At 55.5% G+C, this 23,951-nt stretch overlaps 2 protein-coding genes across 2 annotated transcripts in view; both read right to left on the bottom strand.

Moving 5' to 3' along the window:
* The window catches only part of SIDT2 (SID1 transmembrane family member 2), a 553,125-nt gene that overhangs the window by 93,020 nt on the left and 436,154 nt on the right, over positions 1 to 23,951 (bottom strand). The gene's annotated exons all lie outside the window — the stretch shown is intronic.
* Positions 1 to 23,951, bottom strand: part of PAFAH1B2 (platelet activating factor acetylhydrolase 1b catalytic subunit 2) — a 497,498-nt gene that overhangs the window by 85,350 nt on the left and 388,197 nt on the right. The gene's annotated exons all lie outside the window — the stretch shown is intronic.

Genomic DNA, 23,951 nt, shown 5'->3' with positions numbered 1-23,951 from the left:
CCTTATCAGCATATGTGTGCATCCAGCCACGACACAGCTCACCCCGTGTGTCACTGCCGTAACCAGCCCGGAGGAGCGCAGCAGCTCCGTGCCACACTGCGGCCCTGCCTGGGTGTGACGGGATGCTCGGGGCGCGGGTTGGGGTCCCTGCCGTGCTCTGTGTACCAGGCTGTGCACGGCTGTGAGCAGCGGGAGCAATCCTGTCTCCACCGTAGTGCCTTTAATGTTTAACTTATTAAGATAATAGCTCTTCCATCTCTGCCGGTTTGAAACATGATCTAATAGGATTCTTACAACAAAAGTTGCTAAGCAGCTAGGACACGATTTACTAATAGCGTCTGAACATGCTGTAACTGAGATGGAAATTAATTTGGTGATGAGGAGATTAATGTATGGAGTAGAGCATATCCTTGCCTTTAAAGGGCAGGAGGAGCTGTTGGGATGAGGCCTTTGGGGAAGGTGTTAAAGCTGTTTCATCTCAATGCCTCCTCCCAGACCTGGGCGCAGGGTGGCTGCCTGCTTCCCTGGTACATGCTGGGCTCTTCCCCATGCCTATGTTAGTGTTGTTTTGTTTCATGTCTGCACACGCCTGAGCATGGTGCTCGGGGAGAACAATCCTGCTCCGCCTCCCCACCTCCAAGCCGCCTGAATCCCGGATGGAAGCAGCCCAGGAGGGAAGCACGGGGCTCGCAGCCTGCCCCTTTTTGTTTGCATTGACTCTTCCCAGCAGCAGCTGTGCATCCATATTTATGGAGGGGAGGAGAAGGGAACCCGAGGGTAATCCCAGGAAAGCAGAACGTGTTGTAGTGATGCTCCCGAGGGCACCGGCTGACGGAGAGCATGGCTCTGGTGTCCTGGCTGGGGTCACTGGGGCGGTGGGCAGGCAGGAGAAATGGAATGAACATGCTGGGAATGCTGCAGGGGGAAAAGGAGCTGGTGGCCAATTGTCTCTCCTGCTGAAAGGAGGGAGCAGGGAGCTGATCACCTCCTGCTCCATGGCTCCGGGGCTGGGATGCGGCGGTAGCTGCCAGCTTCCCACGGCACCCAGGTGAGTGCTCCTCACCTTTGCCTGCTCCCTTCATGCTGAGGCTGGAGGGACAGTGGAGGAGGGGAAAGGATGAGAGCCCCAAAGCCTCCCTGCACAGGAAGCAGAGGGCTTCGGGCTGTTGGCATCAGGGGGTCTCGCGCATCAAGGGAGCACATGGGCATCATGCGAGGGCACAAGGTCCCCGTCCTAAAGATGCTGGTAGGATTCCTGACAGAGGGCAAGGTGTGAGATGAAGAGGAGCGCGTGCCTTTGTTTCCTCTTTGTGCTTTTTCTCCCTCCCTGAGTTGTCTCTGTCTCAGCCTTGCAAGAAGAAAAACTTGTGGGCATCTGTGGTTCTGTCTTCCCCAGGGACCATCAGTATGCAGAGCCTGTTACGTGGACAAGGGCCCTTCCACTGCCTCGGTACTGTCAAGGTGATGCAGGGGACGGTCCTCAAGCGGAGCAGGGATGCATGGGTGGGATGTGATACCCGGAGGAGGATGAGGATAAGGATGGGTGTAGGGTTAATGCCAGTGGCAGGAGCTGCTCCCAGATCTGGGGTGCAGTTATTCCCAGCAGGAAATCCACCCTCCTTCCCTCATGGGATGGAGCAAAGGTAAGCGGGCAGCAGCCCCGCTGATGCAGGTACTCGACATCCCACTTCTGGTGCTGGGATGAGGGTAAATATTTGGAGAAGGGCCGAGGCCAGCTTGCACAGCACTTAGACGGAGTCGCAGCCTCTCGGAGGCTGGGATTAATTTGAAGGAATTTACTGGTGGAGTTTGTGGCAGATAGAGCAGTTTGCTTATTTCACACTTGTGTGGCCACCTGCTACGAACTGTTTGTTCAGTTTCAAATTCTTTAATTAAAATCAACATAAAACAGATTGAAAACATCCCAAGAAGGGGCTGCTTGATTTGCTGGAGGATATTGCAGCAGACGAGCCAGCGTGCTTACAAGACGCTGCAATCACTGGGGAGCACCTGCGGCGGCGCTGGGTACCACAGGTCCAGTGTTGAGGGCAGCCTGCTCCGGGGCACCTTCCATCACCCTGGGGGTGTTCATGGCCATCTTCCCTTCTTTATGTGGGTGCTGCTCCCTGAGCCCGGCAGTGCCCGGTGCGATGGGTACAGGCGCGATGCAGAGCCCCAGCCTTTTGCAGCACTGATTAGAAGCCTCCTCCAACAACCATCAAAGCCTCAATTAACAGGGGCCGCTCGCGCCCCTCTTGCAGAGCCCAGATAAGAATAGAAATCTCCCTTGGAAATGGGTTTGTGTTTGGCTGCGGGTGCGGGGCTGTAAATGACCTGCTCTGTGCGGCGCCGGAGAGAGGCCGGGGACAATTACGGTGCTCTTTGGGAGCCGGTTATCTGAAGGAAACAGGCGCGCTGCTATTTAGCTGTCTAATATCCCAGTGGGAGGGGCAGCAGAATTAAAACCTGTCTCTTTTCAGAGCCGCTTGAATCTGAAGGAGGATTCTTCCTTTATGTGGCAGCTTTTCATTTGAAAGGGCTTCTTCCTCTCTCCCCGTTTGCTTGTGGCCACCAAGAAGGACAGAGAGGAAAGGAGAGCTGAGATGGAGCCCCACCACATCCCTCTAAGGATGCGGGGATGCTTGGAGAGCACCCAATTGGCCTCTCTGCATATTCATCTTGGTGCTGGCGTCTCCTGCACCAATACAGGTGAAACAACAGCAGCCACAGGATGCAGAAAGTTAATATATAGCCAGGCAAGTGTTTTAATAACAGGAAAGGTTAAAACCCCCTTCTCAGGCTGCTCATGGGCTCCTGCCAGCTCGCACACTCCTGCGAGCCTGTGAGACCCAGAGTACCATGACTGTATTGATTCAATTATTCTCTACAATGTAATACCCTGCATTTGTGTGATAGCAACAAACAGAGTTGAAAGACATACAAAAATAAATGATCTGAAAGTTAATATGGCTGAATGAGCAGCTCTGAATAAGAGGAGAGCGCGCTTTGGTTTTACATTGTAAAATCAATAGCGCGCAGAACAATGTCCTAACTTCCTCCAGGGACCCGGAGAGGACCTGCCTGAATTGATCACTATGCAAATGCACTGAATTCATGAAACCCGCATCGCCGGGTAATTGATGCTTCTTATAATTACCTCCGAGTTATGAGCTTTTAGGGGATTTCATTGATTCCTGCTCAGGGAGCGGGCGAGGGCAGCTTCCTGGAAGCACTGCCTGGGCGCAGGAGGCCATGCCTGCAGCATCGGGGGCTCCCCACGCCAGCAGCCGATGGCATTTTGGGGGCCTTGTTAAAGGCGGGGGGACAATGGCTTGAATCTCAACCCTGCCAAGCCCAGAGGGCCCTTACAAGGGCGGAGTGGATGCATGGGGCTGCTCCCTGAGCCTGGCATCCCTGGGGACAAGAGGCAATGGGGGTGCCGGTGCCCGGTGTGTGTGTGCCATGGGAGGCTGTGGCAGCGCTGTGCCCTGCTGACAAGTCGCATCAGCGAAGGGGTCATCTCCAAAGGGGTAATAGTGTTACATAGAACATTATTTGAGAAAAAGGGCCAGGCCATTGAGCTCTGCAGACTAATTAGATTAAGTTGGTGAGCTCATCAGTGTTGTGCATAATTAAGATTGAGAGCTAATTGTGGGCTGTTTGATGCCCTCTGTTAACTGAGCTGTCCCTTGCAGAGGTGGTGTGGCTGGAGCTCCAGAGCCCAGGAGGAGACATGGCCATCATCAGACCTGCTCACAGGTATGAGGCAGCAGGTGACACTGCTCCTGGAGCCTGTTCCCAGCGCTGTCACCTGCCCTGGTGCCATCACTCGTGCTGCCCTGGTGCTTGTGGGGAGGGACCAGCCACTGCCTCGCTGCACAGCCTTCACTGGCCTGGCATGGCAAGGCCACTGCTTGCTCCCAGAGTGTTCCTAGTCTTGTGGATTGGGTATTTTTAAGCATTCTTTTGAAATAGCTCTGCCCTGAGTGAGTACAGAGGAACACGGATCTCTCCCAGAAGTGATGGATGTACCCAACCAGGCGTGCGCTGTCTTCTAGCCCCCTCAGCCCTTGGTCTCTCCGGTGTGTGCATCAGCAGCGGGCGCGCTGTGGCTGGGGCCGCTAGGAGTGACTCAGTGAAGGGGTCCCTCGCTGGGTTTGTGGTCGGGCAGGAGAGAATCTGGTGGTTTATGCAAAGGGGTTTGTGCCAAGCAGAACAAAGAATGAACAGGATGGGCTGGATGGAAAGTAAGGCAAGAACAAGTCAGCCCAGGTTCTGAGGGCCCTGCAGCCATCGCTGCCTCTGGAGAAGCTGTGCGGTGATGGCTGGGATTTATCAAATCAGATGCAGTGCTTAACAAGACACAGTTCTGGCTGTCGTGGTGGCTGGAGGGCTGGTGCTGCCTCTTTACAGCTTTTGTCCTTGCTCTGCCGTGTTTCATATCTGATCTCTCCTCTTTTCTCCTCTCCGCTCCCTTTATTGTCCCACCCTCGCTTTTCTTCTCCCGTTATCTCCTCTGCCTCACCCTCTGCTCTCTATCCACTAAATGGGTTCTCCACAGCCCCCCTTCATGCTCCTCTGGACCCTCTGTGGGCTATGTCCTTCTCACCCTCATTGCAGGGCAGCTCTGGGAGCTCCCTCCTTGCCAACCCCTTCTGTGGTACTGCCCATCCTGGTGCCCACACCGCTGCCGTGCCGCCTGGCACCGCGCTCCCTCCGCTTCAGGCTCCTCGTCTCCGTCTCCAAGGTTACACAAACTGCTTCCCTCTCCTCTCCTGAGCTCCCAGCGGGATTTCCCGATGCCGTTCACCATTTGGGGTGTGTTTCTGTTTGCCTTTCCTGGTTCTCCCGCACCTTCCCCCCCGAGACCCCTGTGTGTCTCTGCCTGTCCCCGTCGCTGGAGGTGCTGCCCTGAGCCAGAGCTCCCCATTGCACACGCCATCACCTCGAACAACGACAGAGATGTAACCCTGTCATCCTTTCTGTGTGATCTTTCAGTTGTTGCAGCCTGAAAAGTGATTGCAGGGTGGGGAGAGAAGTAAAAACAACCCCCAAAGCCTTTTCCAGATGTATGAGAAGCCTGAAATAACTCTGGCTTCTCGCTCTGCAATAACAGGAGGGGAACATGAGCAGATGTTTATAGGTCACGCTGCTTGTTTTTCCCCTTTTCTTTCTGAGGAAGGGCTCGTTTCTCCCCGGTTTGGTTGAGAGCTGCCTTCTCCTTCCCACACCAGCGAGAGCAGCAAAAACCCCCGCTGGTCCCGGGGCACCGGAGGGGTCCCGTGCGGGAGCCGGAGGCAGGGATGCTCCGAGGGCAGTGTAAATGCAGGCAGAGGGGTCAGAGCCCTGTCCCGGCCCCCCTGCGATGGGGATGCTGCGCGGGCACCCCCGGGCTGTCCCCGCGGCAGCGCGGACGGGAGGTGGCAGTGCTGCACCGGCGCGTCCCCAGCCTGCGCCGCGCCCGCGGCTCCCCGCGCGCTTTAATTGCGCTTAATTACACCCCGCGGCCGCTCCGTGCCCCCCGTGGCCCCGGGTGAGGCCGGCTCCAAGCCCCTGTGCGGAGGAGCTGGTCCCCAGGGGCCGCGTTGGCCGGGAAAGGTCTTCAAACAGCAGAGACTTCTCCCTGGAGGCTTTTCCTGTTCTCCAAGCTCTTTTGAAGGGGGGAGTTTGGAGTGGAGGAGAGTTTAGACAGATCTGATTCCTCTATCTCAGACACACACACCCGCCTTTCCCCGCCTGCAGATCAACAGGACATGTTCCAAGGAAAGATCATCTCGAAAGAAATGGATTTTCCCCCTACTGCTTTGCCATTTCTGCTTGTATTTCTGAAAGCCGGAGTGATGGGTTGTGAACTTTGGGGAGCGATTTCTATTCTTCTCTCTCATCTGACATGTGGGCAGAGGGACCGCGAGCCTGAATAACGAGACAGGGCTGAAACAGCTTGGGGGAGGATGCTGAGGCAGAGGCAGCATCCTCCTGCCTCCAAAAGCATCTTCTCCTCCAGCTTGCTGTAGAAAACCTGGCTCAGGGTGAGGGGTGGGTGCTGGCAAGCGGCTGCTCTCACCCATTGCCCTGCCCGGGTGCCTAGCTCGGGTCCTGTGCAGGGAGGTGGTGTGGCTGCAGCCACCTCTCCTCAGTTGATGGCAGGGAGCAATAAACACGAAGCAATCCCTGTAATATAGCGGCAGCGTGTAATTAATACCAAATGACTCTATGGATTTCTACATTAGATCCACATTAACGGGAGATGGTCTGATCACAAGTAATGTTAAGGCAACAAATGCCTAAGGATTAGCGTGAGCGGGCAGCTCTGCGTCCCACACCATCCCTCCCATCACCAGGGATGTCCCCATAGGCGTGTTGGGATGCTCCACCATGTCCTTCCCCTCAATGGGTGATGCCTGACCAGGTTTCTGTCCCTCTCCAGGCTGTCCCCGGGCACGGGGCTTTTCCAGCAGGTCCTGCCCTGCTGCACTGGCTGCGGCCACAGATGGAAAGCTGGAGAAGCAGAGATGAAGTTTCCAAGCTCCACCCAAACTCAACACCTTCCATGTAAGCAACCCCTCCCCGCTCAGCCCTTCAGGCTTTTGAGTTCTGTATTAAACTCTCACTCTACTTTTGGTGTGACAAATGATTGAAAAGTGTAATTTGAAAGCTAAGCTCCCCATCTCACTCTTCCCTATTGTTTATTTGCCAGCTCCAAAGTGGTTGGCTGCCAAGGAAAGTAATCAGAAGGTAATAGCCTAAAATGGGACGAATCCCCAGAGCTGCCAGCAAGCTGGAAAACTACAACCTCGGAGCTGCCTGCGGTATTCATGCACCGAAAATAAGCGTGTAGAGCAGCGGAGCTGGGATCAAACCTGGGCTGACATCGTGCGCCGCGTGCTCGCGCTCGCCGCGGTCTGATGTGGTTATGAGTAACTTGCTCAGGGGCAAGACAGCCCAACAAGGGTCTCAGGGAGGGATGCTGGGAATCCTTTGTCCATGTGGATGAGACGGCATCTTCCCAGAGCAAAGCGCATCTCTCCGGTGCCGTCCCCTCCCTCCCTGCGTGGCTCGGACTTCCTTCCCCCTCTCGCTGCGAAGCGCTGATGTTATTGAGTGTGGCAAGTGGCAGTTCATTAAAAAGTGGGAGCAGATGGGGAAGGGATTGTAGAGGAAGATTAATGATGCGCACCGACAACTGCGTCGGCCCGGGTTTGGGAGTAAACACAATCACGGGAGCGGGCGATCCTCCTGTCAGCTCCGCTCTGCTTAGCTGCCCCGGGAGCTCCCGACAGGGAATGCCGCGGCGCTGCCGGAGCGGAGGGGCTTGGTGACAGCCGTGACGTGGCTGCTCGTGGTGGGGACCTCAAGCGATGCTGCTGCCAGGGGCTGGGAGCAGGGACGGTGCCGGGTGCCCATGGTTACCGTGGCACTGCCCTGCCCGGGGAAGCGCAGGGTGAGCAGAGCAGCGGGGGCTCGCAGACACCATCAGCTCCACCTCCTCCTTCCATCCCTTTTTGTCCAGCTCTGCTCCAAGTGTGTCCGGCTGAGCTTTGCACCCTCTGGCCGGCAGTGCCGGCGCCTGGCTCTGGAAGCCAGTTGGCAGATGCATGGTGGTGGATGCCCAGTGAGAGACAGAGCCCATTGCGCTGCCTCCCTGCCCGCCTCCCATGGGATGCCAGCCGTGGCACAGGGGGCTTGCTTGAGATGTCAGTGCTGCACGGAGGAGCGGGCTGCTCATTAAGCACCTCTGCCTCTGTCAGCAGCCCCTTTTCCGTGCCGTGACAAAGTTCACCTTTCCCCACCTGCTTGGCTTGTCCCGGCCTCGCGTCTCCTCTGCCGCTGACAGAGCTGACCTATCCACCAGGCTTTGCGGCGCGCTAATGGAAAGGCCAGGCAGCAGCGAGCATCTCTGCCGCTGCGTTTAAATACGGGGTACATCTGCCTTGCAGCGGGGCGCGGGCTCCTGCCAGCCTCCCCTCAGGAGGACAAGCCTCTCATTATGGATGTGACTGTCATTTCGCTGCAATTTACCCCAAAGTGCCCAGCAACTTGTTTAAGAGCCAGCGGGGAGGGAGAAGAGTGCGATGGGGCTCATTTGTCACTCCGTTAAGTGGTGGTAGGGGAGCTCCCCTTTCCAATGCGTGGGGGATGCCACCCCTTGGGGGCTGCACAGCAGGAGCAGGCAGGATGATACCAAACCCATAGACCCATCCTGGCTGATATCCTCGATGATGTGACGCCATGGCTCAGGCGAGGCTGTCACTGCGACCATCCCCACCTCATGCACCACTGCAGCCACCCAGCACACAGGGGATGCTGTTGGGGAGGGCCATTGTCCATCCAGCCGAGCCACTGCTAAGGGCATAAATAATTTAGTAAGGGGATGCTGGAAATCATATTGTCCTAAATAATATAATAAACACTAATTTACTCACATTTATCTCCCGGAGTTTTTTCTGAAAGCAGTAATCTTGCATCTTCTGCAGTGATGGATTAGCAGGAAGGAAACTCGGCTGGGGAATAAAAACCCACATCATGTAGTTTTTGACATGTTATTATTCAGTTTTATCTCGGGTTGCTCATTCCTGGGCCATTACTCATGTTCACTGGGATGTTTCTCCCCCCACACTTATTTATCTACTAGCGTGACTAGCAGCAAAGATGCTGACAAACCCTCCTGCCTTTCCCCCAGTGTTAGAGGGGTGTGATGCGCCTGTGGGGTCTCTGTTGGCACAGGGGGATGGCACGCACTGGGTACCATTGTGCGGTGCCACCAGCACCATGAGCCACTGCAGTCATTAGCGCCGAGGACGTGGAGGCGATGTCGGGAGCTTTAATTACTGCTCGAGCTCTGCCTTCATCGCTCATTAGCAGCTGTGCAAGGCAGCACCCGGGATGCAGCGCCCCGTGGCTTCTCCTCACAGGGTTTTGGCTGCGTTGCTCAGAGTCACACCAGGGTTTGTTCCCATCACTTGTTCGCTCCCAGGCTTGAAAGGAATCGTGGCAATCCAGGGCCCAGCATCACCTCGAATCGCAGTGTGGGGTGCAGGATGTGCCAGCCCAGTCCTTCCCGGTGAAACCAGCCCCTTCTCGCCCCCGTTACTGCTCCTGTCCCATCTGGCAGAGCTCAGGCAGGCAGCAAGCTCCTCCTGCCCACAAAATAGAGAGCAGCTCTGTGTTTATTTATGGTTGCTGTAAAGTGTGCCTGTTGCCTATACATATATATGTATTTATATACACAGGGGGTGGGCTGGGAAGCGCGCAGCTCTCGGTGGGAGGGGCTGGCAGAGCACGAAACACTGGAAGGCATCCAAACCAGAGGAGTGAGAGCGAAAACAAGCCCCCGGGCGATGGCAGGAGGCAGGGCTGCTTTCATTGCTCCTCCAGTGATGCCAGCCCAGCCGCCGCTGCAGCCCCACCAATGCAGGCACCATCCCGGGGGCTCCGCCGGCTCCTCTGGGCCCCTGCACCCCTAAAATGCATCCTTTGCGTCAGCTTAGTGGGGAAAATCAAGTCGGAGCTGGCTCTTGTGAGGCTGCAGGGATTGGTGCATGTGTGCCTGCGGCTGTGAGCCCGCAGCCGGGCAGGCAGCTCCCTTGTTTGACTATCCCTCTCCAAATTTGCTTAGCTCAAGCTGGAATCCGCAGTAAGCAAACGGCTTTCTGTTTGCACTCGGCGCTAATGAAGAGGCAGCGAGCGCTGCCCACCGATGCTCCGAGGGCACCCGTGTTTGCAGAGGGCCTGTGTACAGCGTGTTGTGTTTACCAGGCAGTGCCAGCCCAGCCTTTGCTTTCCCAATGAGCACAGGCTCTCCAGTTGCACCAACATCTGTTTTCTCCAGCGGGAACTTGTCCGTACCGGGTAGGACAGGAGGGTCTGCATCAGGGACGGGACAGCCCGGGGTAATCCCAAATGCTGCTTCATCCCAGCATCCCGTACCAGGCCATCCCACTGCATCCTGCCCTGCGCTGCCAGAAACCTCCGTCCAGGCTGATCCCTTGTGGGGAGCAGAAGGAAATCATGTTTATTTGCCATTGTTATTGAGCCAAATGAGCAGGATCAGGAGGGGCTCTGGATCTGTCAGCTCAGGCTGTTTAATTAGAGCTCAGCCATAACACTCATCATCACCCCTGGTCGCGGGCTCCGCACCCCCAGGCTTCCCCACCACAAGGAGCTGGGTTCTCCCCAGCTGCTCCCCAGATACCTGCTGGAGACACTCAAGGTGAGTGCGATGGGGGTCAGCCACGCTCAAACCTTGATTACAGAGCCGGCAGGAGCTGCTGAGATTTCTAATTAAGATTAAAGAATGCACACAGCTCATAAACGCTTCTTAGGAATGTATAATTTGATTAGCTTGTTTCCTCGCATGCCTTTCGCTCCCTGGTTGGCTCCGGTGGCCTCTTGCTGCCGGCTCCCAGACACCAGACTGGAGCATCCCGGTGCCACTGTCTCCGCCGCAGCATCCTGGGCAGAAGCGTCCCGGCAGCGCCTCTCCATGGGGAATGAGGCAGCACAATGGGCCCTCAGCAGCTGAAAGGGAGCGTGGGCCTGATTCCTGTGCTGGGAGGGCCACCAGCAGGGACCTCGGTCCTGCTGTCCATCCTGGTGCATCCAAGGCAGCCTGGAGCCGGCAAAGAGCTCTGCACCGTACGTACGTGAGCGGGGCGGGGGGGACGGACGTGTGCACATCAATATTTATTCAGCACTCCCAGGAAACCTGGATGAAGTGTAATTATCTCAGCTCAATCAGCCCGGATTAGCATAACATCAAGTCACCCACCAGACAGGGGGTTTGATTTCTGGGATCAAAGCCACGCTGTAGCCGCTGATTAAGCGGGCGCAGGGGAGGCAGGAGGAGAAAGCCACGTCCTCGGCTGCTTTCCTAGTCCCCCGGCTGCCGAGTTAACTTTTCCCTCCCAGACTTCCCAGAGGCATCCCATGAACCGGGCCCCTGGCTCACTGAGTGCCCAGCCCGCGCAGGATCGCTCCCTGCGCAGCGCCCAAACCTCAGCTCTGCTCTCCTTAATTAAGAACTAAATATAGATCTTCATTAAGGCACTGATGAATTTAATTTAGAGTGGCATTACTGCCTTAACTTCCAGAGCTCAACGCCTTGTTTGTATAGTGTAAAATATAAGCTAAATGAGTGCTTGCTTGTTACCACCATAAATAATTCCCTAGCAAATCCCTCTGCACATGTCTCATACGCTAAATCCATCTCCTCCTCCGGAATACTCATGGGCACCAAGCCTCTTTCTTCCCACCTTGCAGATTTTAACATCAAGGCTCCCAACAGCGTGCAGGAGGGGCAGGAAAGGTGAGAGGAGCAGCACAAGGTGGCAGGACCTGTAATATGGGTTCAGTGCCGAGGTTATCGTCTCACCCTGATGTCCCCCATGAGATGCCCTGGCTGAGGATGCCCGGGATGCTTCTGGAGTGCCGTGGATCCTTCCCTTCCCTGTGTCGATGTCCATCCATCACTCAAGCAGGCGGCCCCTTGTATAAAAAAGCTGTTTCAGCCGGAGCGAACAGAGCCAGGCCTCGTTATTCCCAGGATTCCCAGTGATTGCCAAGCTGGCCGCAGGCTGCACAGCCAGGACCTTGGTGGGCTGGCGGGGAGCATGGCTGGGGGATGCGGGTGGTCCAAGGAGGGTCTGTGAGGGCAAGGGGGCACGGCATGGATACCTGGATTGGAGCTGATGGGAGGCTGGCTATCGGGTGCAGAGGGAGGTCGGGTACATAGGTGGGAATCAGCTCCTGCCTTTGATTGTTGGGAAGAGAACTAAAAGAGCCTGCATTTGCTGAGCTGTGAGCCACGGTTGTGTCCTGCTTGCTGAAAGGATTTCTGATAAAGCTCCACCACTTTCTTGCCTTAAATACATAGCAAAATAATCCATGGATTTTTTGATACAGCCTAAGCCCTGTGAACCTTTCCATGGGAAACAGTGAGGAGTGGATGGAGCTGGCATTAAGGGCTAAAAAGAAACATGTGCAGAAAAAGCCACAGCTAATATTTCAGGGATGGGATCACTGCCCGCCCTGTGTGCCGGCTCCAACGCATCCTGAGAGGTGAAAACCAGGACACGCGGCTGCCTGATCCCAGCACGCATCCCATGGGATAATGCAGGTTGCATTGGTCATGAGCTGCTCTCTACTCCAGGCTCCCAGCCCGGAGCAGGCTCTGTTGGAGCTGGTGCACGGATACCTCTGCTTTCCCAGCTCCCATCCCCACCATTCCACACCACAGGTCACACCACCTTGCTCTGCCTTCTGTAAGTGCCTTAAAACCACATGTGAGATCCCTCCAATGTGCTCATTACCGGAACGAAATTAGCCATTTGAGATGCTGCCTAATGAAATTAGCCCGGTGACAGGCGCTCTGTTGCTGTGGTGGTGGGATGGACACGCTGCCGGCCTCCCAAGGCAGCCCCTGCCCGGGGGGGATCCCAGAGAGCAGCCCCTTGGATGGCAGGACCAGGAGATGCGGTGTGGGCTCAGCAGCGGGCACGGGGCTCTGCATGGGCCCGGGCAGACAAAAGTCAGCGAGGCAGAGGTGGAAGGAAGACAGCGGCTGGAGCTGCGCCATTGCCCTGCTGTTGGCAGCGGTGCCGTCACCCTGCTAATCGCTGCGGCTGCACTCGCGGCTCCCAGCCTTGCCCTGCGCACCCGCCTGTCAGCGCTTTCCCTCCTCACCCTGGCAAGGATGTGACCTGCGGGTGGTTAACCCCGTGCTCAGGGCACAGGGATGTCCATCCCTGGCAGGGTGAGGACGTGCTCCTCCCTGTCCTCAGCAGCACCCACTGAGATGCTCTCTCTGCCTGGACCGTGGCACAGGCTGGGTGGGATGCTCTGCTCCTGCCCCGCTCTGCCTGCTCCGTTTCCCTGCTCCCAACTGTCCCGGCACAAATCATTTGCTCAGATAACAGATGATGTGTTTTTCCCAAGGGATACAAGCCGGAATATTAGGATGTCAAAACTGGCTGCATTTGCAATACGTTACTGTCAAATGGAAAATAAAAAGGGAGTTGCAGTTAGTTAATTTGGTGCCAGTGCAGGAGATGGGCAGCGGGGGGAGGATGGGGCTGCTGTGGGACTGGGGCAGACCCAGGTCCCTGTGCACGCTGCTGGGGCCAGAGCAGGGCACAGGAGGTGCAGCATCGCGGGGCTGCTCCTCCTGCCCTCTCCTCGGTGAGGTCGAAATTTGTACTTTAAAACATTTGCTGGGGAAAAAAAAGGCTTTTTGAAGACAAACATCCCGGCTCCTCAGGGAGCGCTCCGGGCCTGCGGAATGCCAATGAAACAGCAGAAAGGGCTTGGAAAACCCAGCCTGTAGAGCCAGGTTTGGGCTCAGGAGGGGGTGTCTGCGTGTGTGTGTGTGGGGGGGAGGATGGCTCACTGTGTCCTTTGGCCATAGCAAGCTGAGGGGAGGCAGGAGGAGAGCTGTAGCACTGGTACCACAGCTGTGCCTGCTGGAAATCAAAGGCAGGTGATTTACACAGAAGTGTCTGCCCTTCGGCTTGCAAGAGTCAGGCATGTGCCTCCTGGGTTAAAGAGTTGCCCTGCTCCTAGAAATGGGTACTTGGGGTGGGAAGGGAAGGAGCAAATCACCACAGTCAAGAGCAGTGATCACCAAATAAACCACTGAGAAGCTGAGGGCTGGAGCACCGCGGGCCCTGCAGAGAGGGAATGCTGTCCAAGGAATGAGGAGAGGGCACCAAGCTGGGCAGGAATCCTCCCTCCCCATGGGCTATGTCCAAGGCAGCCTTTAGTACGGGGCAGTGGGGACAGGGGTCAGAGCCGTGTCTGCCTCCTGCGCTGGTTCCTCAGCTCCAACACCAGCTCTTCACCCTTGTGCAGGTGTTGGTGCTGTGAGCACGGTTGGAGTGAAGCCTTGCACAGACAGCGCTGATGCTCTGCTGGGCAGGGGGCAGGGACAGGCAGGATGATGGATCTTTGCAAGTGCACGTAGGGTATATAATCAATAAATCAATCTGTGTCCATGGAGCTGTCTTCCAAGCATCCAATATTCCCACAGCAGGGAAGCAAAGGGAGAGCTGCAGCAAGCGAGGCCCTGGCTGAAGGAGCATCCCCAGCAAAGCTTGCGGTGCCATTCACATCTAGTGGCCACGTACCCCAGGGGTCACTCTGATGGTCCACCCTCTTGCGACAAGCACCTGCGTGGCTGTGGGTCCGGTCCAAGGGGCAGCTGCGGCCCCATGGAGCTGTGGAAGCTTGGGCACGGTGGGGTGATGGGAGAGCAGCCCCCTGCTGTGCCTCTCACCCTGGTGAGAGCACGACCTGCCTCAGTGACCCTCACACTGATGGCAATGGGGCAGGAGCCCCTCATCCTGCGTTGTCACAGGGCATGATGAGTGGCAGCCTGCCGGTGGCAGGGACCGGAGCCTCGCCGCTGATGCTGAGCTAATGCACTGGGTAATAGTTTTTGACATATTTCATTGAAATCTAACAAAATATTTGCATAGCATTATTAGATAAAGGGGAGCTGACTGGAGGCAGAGCTCCTTTGGAAAGACGATGTGAAAATTCATTTAAAATGAAGGAATATGGAAGCTTAAGTTTATGGTAATAGATTGATGGCAGAGAGCAGCTAATGACTCCCAACAAATAGATGTCAGCTGCTGCATCCTTTCTCCCTGCTTGGCTGCTGCACTGTGGAGGATGCAGCTCCCTCCCTGCCTGCAGCCACCCCAGCTTCTGGGGTCTGACCCAGGCTGGGAATGCCAGGATCATGGCACACAGGGACGGGGCGCCATGGAGCGGGAGGAGGAGGGAAAGGGCTGTGTGACTCCGGGATAAACGCTTGGGTTTAATTTCCATCTCCCGATGCTAACGCTGACTGAAATGAAGCGACTGCAAAGCTGAAGGTGAGAGGTGGGGAAATTAATAATGTCACAGCAATAACAGTAATGAGTGGCTGTGCATGTGCTAATTAGTTTGGAGCCCTGTCTGCAACGTGGGTGCGCCTGTGCGTGCCGCTTTAACAGCTATGAGCCAAGCAGCGGGAGAAGCTCTCAGGTGGGATTAATTTCTGCTGCCCACCTGAGCAGGGGTTTCATTAACACCCAGGTGTAACCAGGCAAACCAAGAGCCTTCAAATAGAGGTGGCCCCTCCCCGTTCGGGGCTTTGGGACTCGGACCCTGCAGGACTGGGCTGTGCTGCTCTGCTCTGGTGACAAGAGGATGCTCTCCGGCCATGGGAACCCCAGGCAAGTCATGTCCCAGGAGACGGGGTTTGGTGTAAAGAGAGAAGTGAGGGGTTTGGCCTGAGTATGGGCCTGCCCTGGGCAGGAGCTGTTGTTTTCTGTGCTGCAAAAGAGGTTCTGTGAGTTCCAAGTTGAGAAATACCCTGTGCTGTACTGTATCCCTGTGCTTGACCAGCCAAGGGTGCTAAGAGGTTGCACCAGCTATTGCCTGCTTTGGTGTGCTAGTGTTGATGCCTTGCGGGTATGTGCTGCTGTCCTGCATTGGGGACACCTTTGGGATGCTGGTGAGCAGTGGTGGTGCTCTGAAACTTCATCAGACCCTGGCAAAGTGAGGATGGATGCTGTGAGAGGCTGCCAGGGTGTGCAGGAGGAAGGGCTGTGTTTTGTGGGACCAGGGACCGCACAGGAAAGGTCTCTTGGGCCATGTGTGGCATGGATAAAGTCACGTTGGTTTTCAACACTTGAGCTGAGCTTCTCCTTGTAAGCTATGGGTAGGGGTGGAGGTGAAGCAGGGTGGGAGGGGAAATGGAAGGAAGAGCAGATAAAGGACAAAACATGCCAAGCAAGTAGACCCCTGCTCCTTCTGTGCGCCTTTCCAGTCGTTCCCCTTTCTTCGGGATGTGGGAGATGCTGCAGTCACAGCAGCTGATGGGAAGACATTGGCTGATCCTACACCAAAGTGGGTTGCTGCAGGGCTCTGTGCTGGGTCCCAGCTGGTGCCCATCAGCCCTGCTTGCCTGGGGATGCTGCAGGGATTTGATACCTTCCCCAGCTGTGCACTGGAGTTTGGGCACATGGGGGAGCACTGGGGGGAGGAAACCAGCTCAGCCTGTTCTCTCGGTGTTTAAATCAAGGCGGTCTGTCTCTGAATGGCACGGTGAGCCTGTGAGCAGCCTTTGCTTACAGCTTCCTTCAGAAACCAGCTGCCCGTGGGCTTCTGCAGGCAGTCAGTGCTTTAATCTTGGTGTTTCCCTAGCAGAGGCGGTGCTCGGGAGCTAAAAGAGAGATAACCACCAGTGCAAGGTGGAAAGGTGGAGATATTCCTGCATGAAATCGTGTGGGGGAAGAGCAGAAAGGGCCCGTGCTGGGCTGGAGGGTGGCAGCGGGCTCCAGCCCTCCTTCACTCCGTGTCGGTGCCGTTCCCATTGGTATTCGGGGCTGGTTGGAGGAGCCACTTAGGCCTGGAGACAGCTTTGCACAGGCACAATGGAAATGTTGCTGTAAATGGGCAGGCTTTGACTGACAGCCCAAGCTCAGGCTAAATAAAATTACAGATAAACCCTCTAAAAAATACATGAGCCAAAGGGCCCTTCTGCACTTCATTATGCAAATGCCACTGCCTGTTGCTGCAGCAATTAGCCGGGCAGCTCGGTGTGGGATGGAGGTGAGGATGCGGCTGCTCTTCCTCCTCTTCCAGCCCAGGCTGCCATGGGGACTGGAAGCTGTGGTGGTAGAGCCTGGTGTGGGTACTGTGAAGGGTTTAACCTGGAAGCAGAAGCTTGTGCCTGGGGAGCTGTGGTGCTCCTCCAGCCATGGCATCGCCCGTGGACCACTGCTGCTTCCACCACTGTTCCCTCCCTAATTGCCTCCGTCCTTGTTACCGTGTTCACCCCTTCCTTGCGCTCCCCGTAATGAGTAACTCCTACTTGATGTACAAGATGGAAGCATGCGGGTTATTAATCTTGTGCTGCAGCAATTACCTGGGCGCACGCCCTCCTGCCGGTGAGCTTGTTCTGCCACTGCCCCTTATCAGGTTAGCGGGTTTGGATCGGCGCTAAGCGCTCCGCAATCAATTTTCAGCTTATTTTGTGCTGCGGAATTCGGCATGCCTGGATCTCTGATACTAATTGAACAAGAGCAATTGATGTTTTAGTAGTAATTAAAGATGGTAATTATTGCCAAATCTCCCCGTGGCCCTGCGTGTTTGCTTTGGACTTGTCAAAACTGGAGGCAGGCGGAATCAATCTTCATAAAGTTGGTACTTCAAAGCATCTTCCTGGTAATGGCTTCCCACAAGGTTGGTGATGGAGTGAAAGGGGGAGATAGGGAGGAATTCTCAAGCCTTGCAGAGGGCAAGGACATGAATGATGCTCCCTCATTAAAAAAGAGAATCTGTATCCAAAATGGGAACTTTTCACTGTTGTGTAATCCCAGCGTCCCTGTGAGGGGTGTGGGAATGGGGGATGCGGTGGCTGGCTCCAGCCCTCGCTGCTGGCCTGTCCTCTCGCCAGCAGCCAGGAGGGCTCATGCGTTTGGCTGCAGCCTTTAATTTAACTTCCCAAGCTGCTCTGCAGCCCTGCCAAGCCTCCCAAGCCATGCTGATGGATGAATTGCTGACCTAGTTACCAGCACCTGCTTTATGGGCATTTGTCCCTCTGATGCCAGACCCAAGTGCTCCCTTGGGACGTGCAGGAGGAGAGGTTAGAAGACTTCCCACAGGGGCGCAGCGTGGCCAGCAGGGAGGAGAAGCCTCTGCAGTAAGGGAAGTGGTGGCTCATGGGTCCATGCCCTGGAGTGGGTGAGCCCACGGGTGTAGGGGTGCTCCTGTGCCTGTCCCAAAGAGGCCTGGTATCCCTGCCTTGCTGTGGGGCTCCCAGCAGGCTCCTGCCTGGATTCACCCCTTTGTATTGCTGCATGGCTCCTGGCTGATATTTATACAGGGAAAAGCAGGATCAGGCCTGCTGAATTGCTGCCTTTTTGTCCCCATGGAAACAGATGCAGGATGCTGCAGAGCAGAGCTCCTTGCAGCTCCAACTCTGGTCCTCATCCGTGGTCCCCTGGCAGAAGAGCCCTTGAGCAGGAGGTGGGAGGCTGAGCCCAATCTCCATTTTGTCTTAGGAGAGCAAGACCCTTCTCTTCAGGGGGAAAATGGAAATGTAATCAGATCAGCTTGTATAGTGCAAATAGAAAATCAGTTTTAATAAAGCCTGAAGAAATGCAAAGCAGCAGCTTGTGATGGAAATTGGGTTAAATAGACACCTCTTTAAGGAGAAGCTGCTTGAGGGCTGTTTGTCAGGGTTGTGGCAGCCCTCGGCTGCTTCCTGCTCTTCACCGAGATCTCAGGTGGTGGCAGGAGCAGCCTTTGCAGGTGGGAAAGGCTTTGTGGGCTGGTACTTGTGCATCCTCCTCCTCCATGGACGCTCCGGCCCCTGCATCCCTCCCCAGAGCCCCCTGCAGCCCCTTTGGTGGGGGAACGGCTCCCACTGGGGCTGCAGTGCTTAATTCCAGCTCAGAGGAGGCACTTTGCTTTATTGCTTTCATTTATTACCGCAAGACCAGTGCCTGTTTTCTGAGGCAGCTATCTGCTCCAATCGGGGCTGATAAGCAGTGCTGGTCTGTCTTCCCGAGACAGCCAAAATTCATCACTTTGCCCTTATTATTTCTGCAGGCTCTGGTGGTGGCCTGGGTTTTTCTTTAGGTGACGCTCTGCAAAAGGCTTCATTTCCCCACTGAGCCCTAGAAAACACAAACCAAGGAGGAGGGCAGCTCTGTAATGAACCCCACTGGAAGGCATTGGAGATAATGGTGCGCGCTGGCTGCCAGGCTCCTCCAGAGCAGCAGTTGTCAACCCCCATTTGGTTTCATTGCCTACATTAGCTGCTCAGTTGTGCCCAGGTTTTGGCAGTGTAGGATGGGGAGGGCTGGGGAAGATGTGAACCCCTAAATGGACCAGACAGAGCGGGAGAGACTTGTGAGGCTGTGCATAGCATCACGGATGCCTTTAAATCTCTTCCAAGCAGGCAAAGATTCACTTGGAGTAAAATCCTCACAGCAAACGAAATAGAACGAGGAAGAGTTTAATGCGCAAAACCTCTATTCGAGCCCTGAGGAGCAGGCTCGCTTGAAGTTTTGCTGGAATAGGTGCCAGGAATGATGCTCCTCACGTCCGTTGGGCTGTGTCAAGTGGTTTCAAGCCTGTTTGGAGCCGGTGGCTGCGAGCACTGTGGGGTGAGCTGTACAATGATGCTCAGGCCTCAGGGGAGGTGACGAGTACATGGTGCTCCTGTATTGTTGCCCCCAGATGGCAGCTTTGATTCTCCAAATCTATGACAGCCCCTTGAAAGGCCATTTACAGGGCTCCTGCAACAGTAGAGCCAGAGGGCTGCTGCTCCTGCTCTAGAGGTGCCTCTGGGATGCAGAGGCTGGAGCTTGGATCCCATGGGCATGTTGCCGCAGGGAGCTGCGGTCCCCAGTTACTGCTGGGAGCCAGTAGCTGGAGCTGCCCAGCTTTTCTTCCCCTCTGTCTCCTTTCCCCAACGGGCGAAAGGTGTTCCAGAGGTAGAAACAGCAACATTCCCCCTTTTCTATCAATCCGAAGGCAAGAGCGGGTGTTTGGAGGGGAGGGAGGAACTGAAAGTCTCACACAGCAAAGGAGAGATCTACAATTGGCCAACTGTAATTTCATAGCTCATCTCTGTGAAACACAAGGAAATTAAAAGGGTTTAGATTCCGAGGTGAAATCCTCATCAATTAAATTCTTCTGGGGCTGAGCTTCCCTCTCATTTGAGTCTTATTCTATTATTATTGTCTGTGATTGCGGGAGGATGCAAACAAAAGCTGCCGCTACTGGAGGCTGCGGTGGGGGAGAGCTAGAGACAGCAATTACTGCTCCGTGACAGGGAAAACCGAGGGAAAGGAGGTTTTCCCTCCGCCACGCACCAGGCGCAGGCAGGGGAATCCATCATCCTGAGCCTAATCAGTTAATGCTGATAAACTGCCAGCAATAACTGACAATTGAGCTGGGGGCTTTGGGCTCGGAGTTCTTTCCTTCTCAAAGTGCCATAGCTAACCTATTAAAAGCAGCAAAGCACAAAGGCAGAGCCCTGGCCCCTGCCTGGGTGCCCTAATGAAGGCTGCTGTTGATTCCTTTAAGTGTGGATGATGATGTGTTTAGCAGCTATTGATGCCAGAGGTTTAGCCCAAGGCTGGAAAAGCCGCTTGAGCTTTGAAGAAAGGGGTTTGTGTTTATCCCTGGCAGCTTTTGCCCTGGGTGCTCGATCCTGCAGGAATCCCATGGGAGACGAGACAGTGCTGCAGATGAAGGGTCTGACTGGGTTTACTGGGCTGTGTTGGGTGCGTATAGGGTCCGTCTCTTCAAACAGGGGGCACTGATAGTGTGTGATACTGCTGTGATGCTTCCCTCAGGGAACTGCTTCCCGTAGCTCAGATCGCTTATTGTCTGCTAAATCACTGACACAAATGGAGTAGGATGTGCTTGCGCTTCTCCCAGCTGCCTCTTGGAAGGCAAAGCCTCGCTTAGAAACGCAGCTACGTTCACTGTGTACCCTCTTACTACTTGTGATGGTTTAAACACGCTCCCAGGAGCATGCAGCTGCAGTTGCTCCAAGGAAGTGGGGCTGTGGCTCCCCAGCTCGGACACGCTCCTGCCTATGGCAGCTCCTGCAGAGCGGTCCAGGAGTGGTTTGATGCCCAAGATGACAGCTCACAGGGAGTGATCCTGGCAGGAAGCTCTGCACAGAGGCTGGGAACCGAGGGGCATGCGGGAGCTCTCGGGGCTGATTCATTGCCCTGGGACCCTCGTCACTTCCCAGCCATGCAGAGACTTGTTTTTCCTCGGCTAGCTCGGCTTTTAGCGTGGCTTCCATCATCCCTTGAAGCTGTGTGGACAGAGGTGCTGTGATTTATTTACCCAGGGGGTGTCAGCAGCCTTTCCCCGTAGCTCACACAGCCAGGGAATGACCGCTCGGGCCTTCCATCCCATGCAGCAGGGACTGGAGAACTTCCCTGACCCTCTTTTCCTTTAGCAGGGAGATGTCTCACCCAGGCAACCTGGTGGGGTTACACTTGTCTGGATGCTGGGATTCCTTTTGGATGTTCCCTGTGTTTAATTGCCCTTGCTGGAAAGGCAGCACCTGATGTCTGTCTGGTCTGTGCTTGTCTGGCTTGTGCTTCCAGCACTGGGTTTTTTCTGCCTTTGTTGTTAGACTGAAGAGCCTTCTATTATCAATTTTTTTGTTCTCTGTGTGGGTATTTAAAGACTTTGATCAAGTCACCTCATCACCTTCCCTTTGTTAATGTGCAGAGACTGAACTCCTTGAGACTTTTGCAATGAGGCAGGAATTGTGCCTCTGCATCCCTCGGCTGCTTTGAAAATCCCAGCCAGAGAGTCGAAGGTTGGGCACCTGAAAACGAGAGGGTACCTGGAGAACTCGTCCCTTTCCGTCTCTCTGCTTTTGCAGTGGGCTTTGACATCGCAGAGGGATTGTGCCGGTGACTCTGTTGGAAAGGTTCCCTTTGTTTTTTTTCCCTTTTTTTCTCCAGTGATGGATAATAACTCCTTTTCAAAGGCAGATTACCTGGGGAAACGCTGCCTCTTCTTCGAGTCCTCTGCCCTGAGCTGGCGTCCCTGCACTGGGGACCTGCGGGGTGCGTGTCTGAGGTGATGGGGAGTTGCTGCCTGCTTCTTCCACTGCCTTCCCTCTGCAGATGGGGTATGTGCTGCCTTTGCACCATGCTCTGCTGCTGCCCCTTCCCTCTCAGTGGTGGCAGAAACCCCACGGTCTGTCTGGGGAGGTGGGAAGGCCGGGAATGACCTTCCTGGAGAGCTGGGAAATGGTGGCACATTCAGCTTTGAACGCCTTTGTGGATCAGCTTTAATGTAGACGAGGCAGACCCTTCTGTATCTGGGAGGTTGTGTGAGCTAGCTCGGGGAAGCCTCTTGGGAGCCCACTAGAGCCGTTCATCAAAGGTATTCAGTTTGTGCAAGAAGCAGGACTGTGCAAGGACTAAATGGTTTGGAAAGGGTGTTTCACCTCAAAGGGGGCTCTTTCCAGCCTGGTACTGAGCTCCAACCTCCTTGCTGTGCTACGGGCCCACTCTGGTCTCCGAAGGACCAAAGTGCAGCAGGTTTGATGGTTTTCAGGACTGGGATTACCGGGGTGTGGAGCTCAGATGTGACCAGGCGCAAGGAGTGGTGACATTCTCTGCCCCACACCGGGCTGGCAGAGGCAGGGTCCCCTCCTTCCACCCCTGGCTCCAGCATGTGGGGTGGAAGCCTTCCTCCTCTCATCCTCCTCTCCCCCCCCAGCTGCCACAGGACAATGAGCTGTCAGGACTGTGAGGATGGACAGGGTACGCGGGGTCCTGATGAGATGATACAGCAATGATTCCATTTCATCTCGAATTTGACATTAAACTTTAATAGTCTCAAGGACAAGAAGCCAAAAGATATCAGATGTAATGAGATAAAGCAAAGTTTCTCTGACAGCAAATTTGATCACAAATGGGCTCCGAGATTGCTTCTTTGATATAAATGAAACATAATTCATCTTCCAGTGCCTTGAATGGGCTTTGAGGCCATGTATAATAACAGTGTCGCCAGTGCCTAGCTCTGACAAGTGCCTGCGTGGCACTGGGAGAAGGGGCCCTGGGACCCTGCTTGCTCTCCTCTGTGCCCTGGATGGAGGCAGCAGTGACAGGCAGCATGGCTGAGACGTTTCCAGCCCTGGCAATCAGGAGCTGCTTGGGCACGGCTGGGCTGGGCTCCCTGCATCCCAATGGACTCGCTGTGGTCCCATCCTGGAGGGCTTGGGCAGCCCCAAGAGCTGTTGCGGCCCCAGCCCTGCCTGCCAAGGGAATGTACTGCAGAGAAAGGGATGTGCCGGAGCCCTGTGAGGGATGTGGGGATGCTGGGGACAGGGAGCAGTGATTGGTGCTTGCCTGTTGATTTTTATGCTCAAGGGGGTTGGTGTGTCTCTCCCTGCCCATAAGAAGCCAACAGGTGAAGCCTTGGCTCCCATGCGTCTGTCACAGATGAGTTTCCACCTTAGGCTGCTGTGCTTGGCCTGTCCAAGCAGCGAAGGGAAGGATCCAAGCCCAGGCTGTCAGTGAGGCACAACAAAGGGCAGCAGGAATGAAGCAAACACTTGTGACCAGCCCAGGACGCAGTGAGTTCCCGTGGAGGTTCATTGAGCAGCCATGCGGAACAGAGCAGGCCACTGGAATACTTCGGGATCCCAATGAGCTCAGCAGAGTGAGGGCCAGGAGCGCTAGGAAAACGGCTTGGCACAAAGAGCCGGCCAAGCTCCGGGTGTGAGGGTTGATCAGTGCTTGAGGAGGTGAGAGGCGCCCGAAGCCTATCAATTGGCGTTGGAAAGCAGCACTGGCTCTGCACATCACCTTGAGCTGCAGACACTGCCCTTGGAGCTGGAAACCCCCAGTGACCCCAAAACTGTGCCTGGTGGTTGGGCCAGCCTGTACCCCACACTGGGCAGATTTGGGAATGGGCCGTGCCTCAGCAGCTGTTGGAGGAGGGTTTAGAATGGGGTCTGGTGTATAGACACCATGGCGAAGCAGGCTATGTGCTCTGGGTTTGCTGGGTGCTTTAAACCCCTCTTTATCCCAAGATTCCACGTGTCCCTGGCTGACAGAGGAGAGGTGTTCTGCTAACCGAGTTTGTTCTGCGCCGCAAAGCCGGTCTGTGTTGAAACCCGGCACCCGCTGCAGGAGCATCTGGTGGTGCTGTCCTTGCACTGGGTTCACTTTGTACCGTTTCCTGATCTCGTTGGTATCTTTGCCACCGGCTTTAACTCGGTGGGTCCGGCGGATCTGCGGTTCTCGCCCTACCTTTTGCCTACAGATGTCTCTCTTGAGCAGCGCTGGCGTGTCGGGAGCCGGGGCATGGATCGAGGCGGCTGGCAGGGGCTGGAGCCCTTCCCTTGCGCAGGCAGCACATCTGGTGACAAATGCCATCAATCTGCTGCAGGGGGGGAGGCATCC

This window comes from Pezoporus occidentalis, unplaced genomic scaffold (assembly GCF_034315485.1).
Source record: "Pezoporus occidentalis ecotype Australia unplaced genomic scaffold, CSIRO_AGI_Poc_V1 ctg130, whole genome shotgun sequence".
Lineage (NCBI taxonomy): Eukaryota > Metazoa > Chordata > Aves > Psittaciformes > Psittacidae > Pezoporus > Pezoporus occidentalis.
The sequence above is the reverse complement of the archived record's forward strand: the minus strand, read 5'-3'. Positions and strand labels throughout refer to the sequence as shown.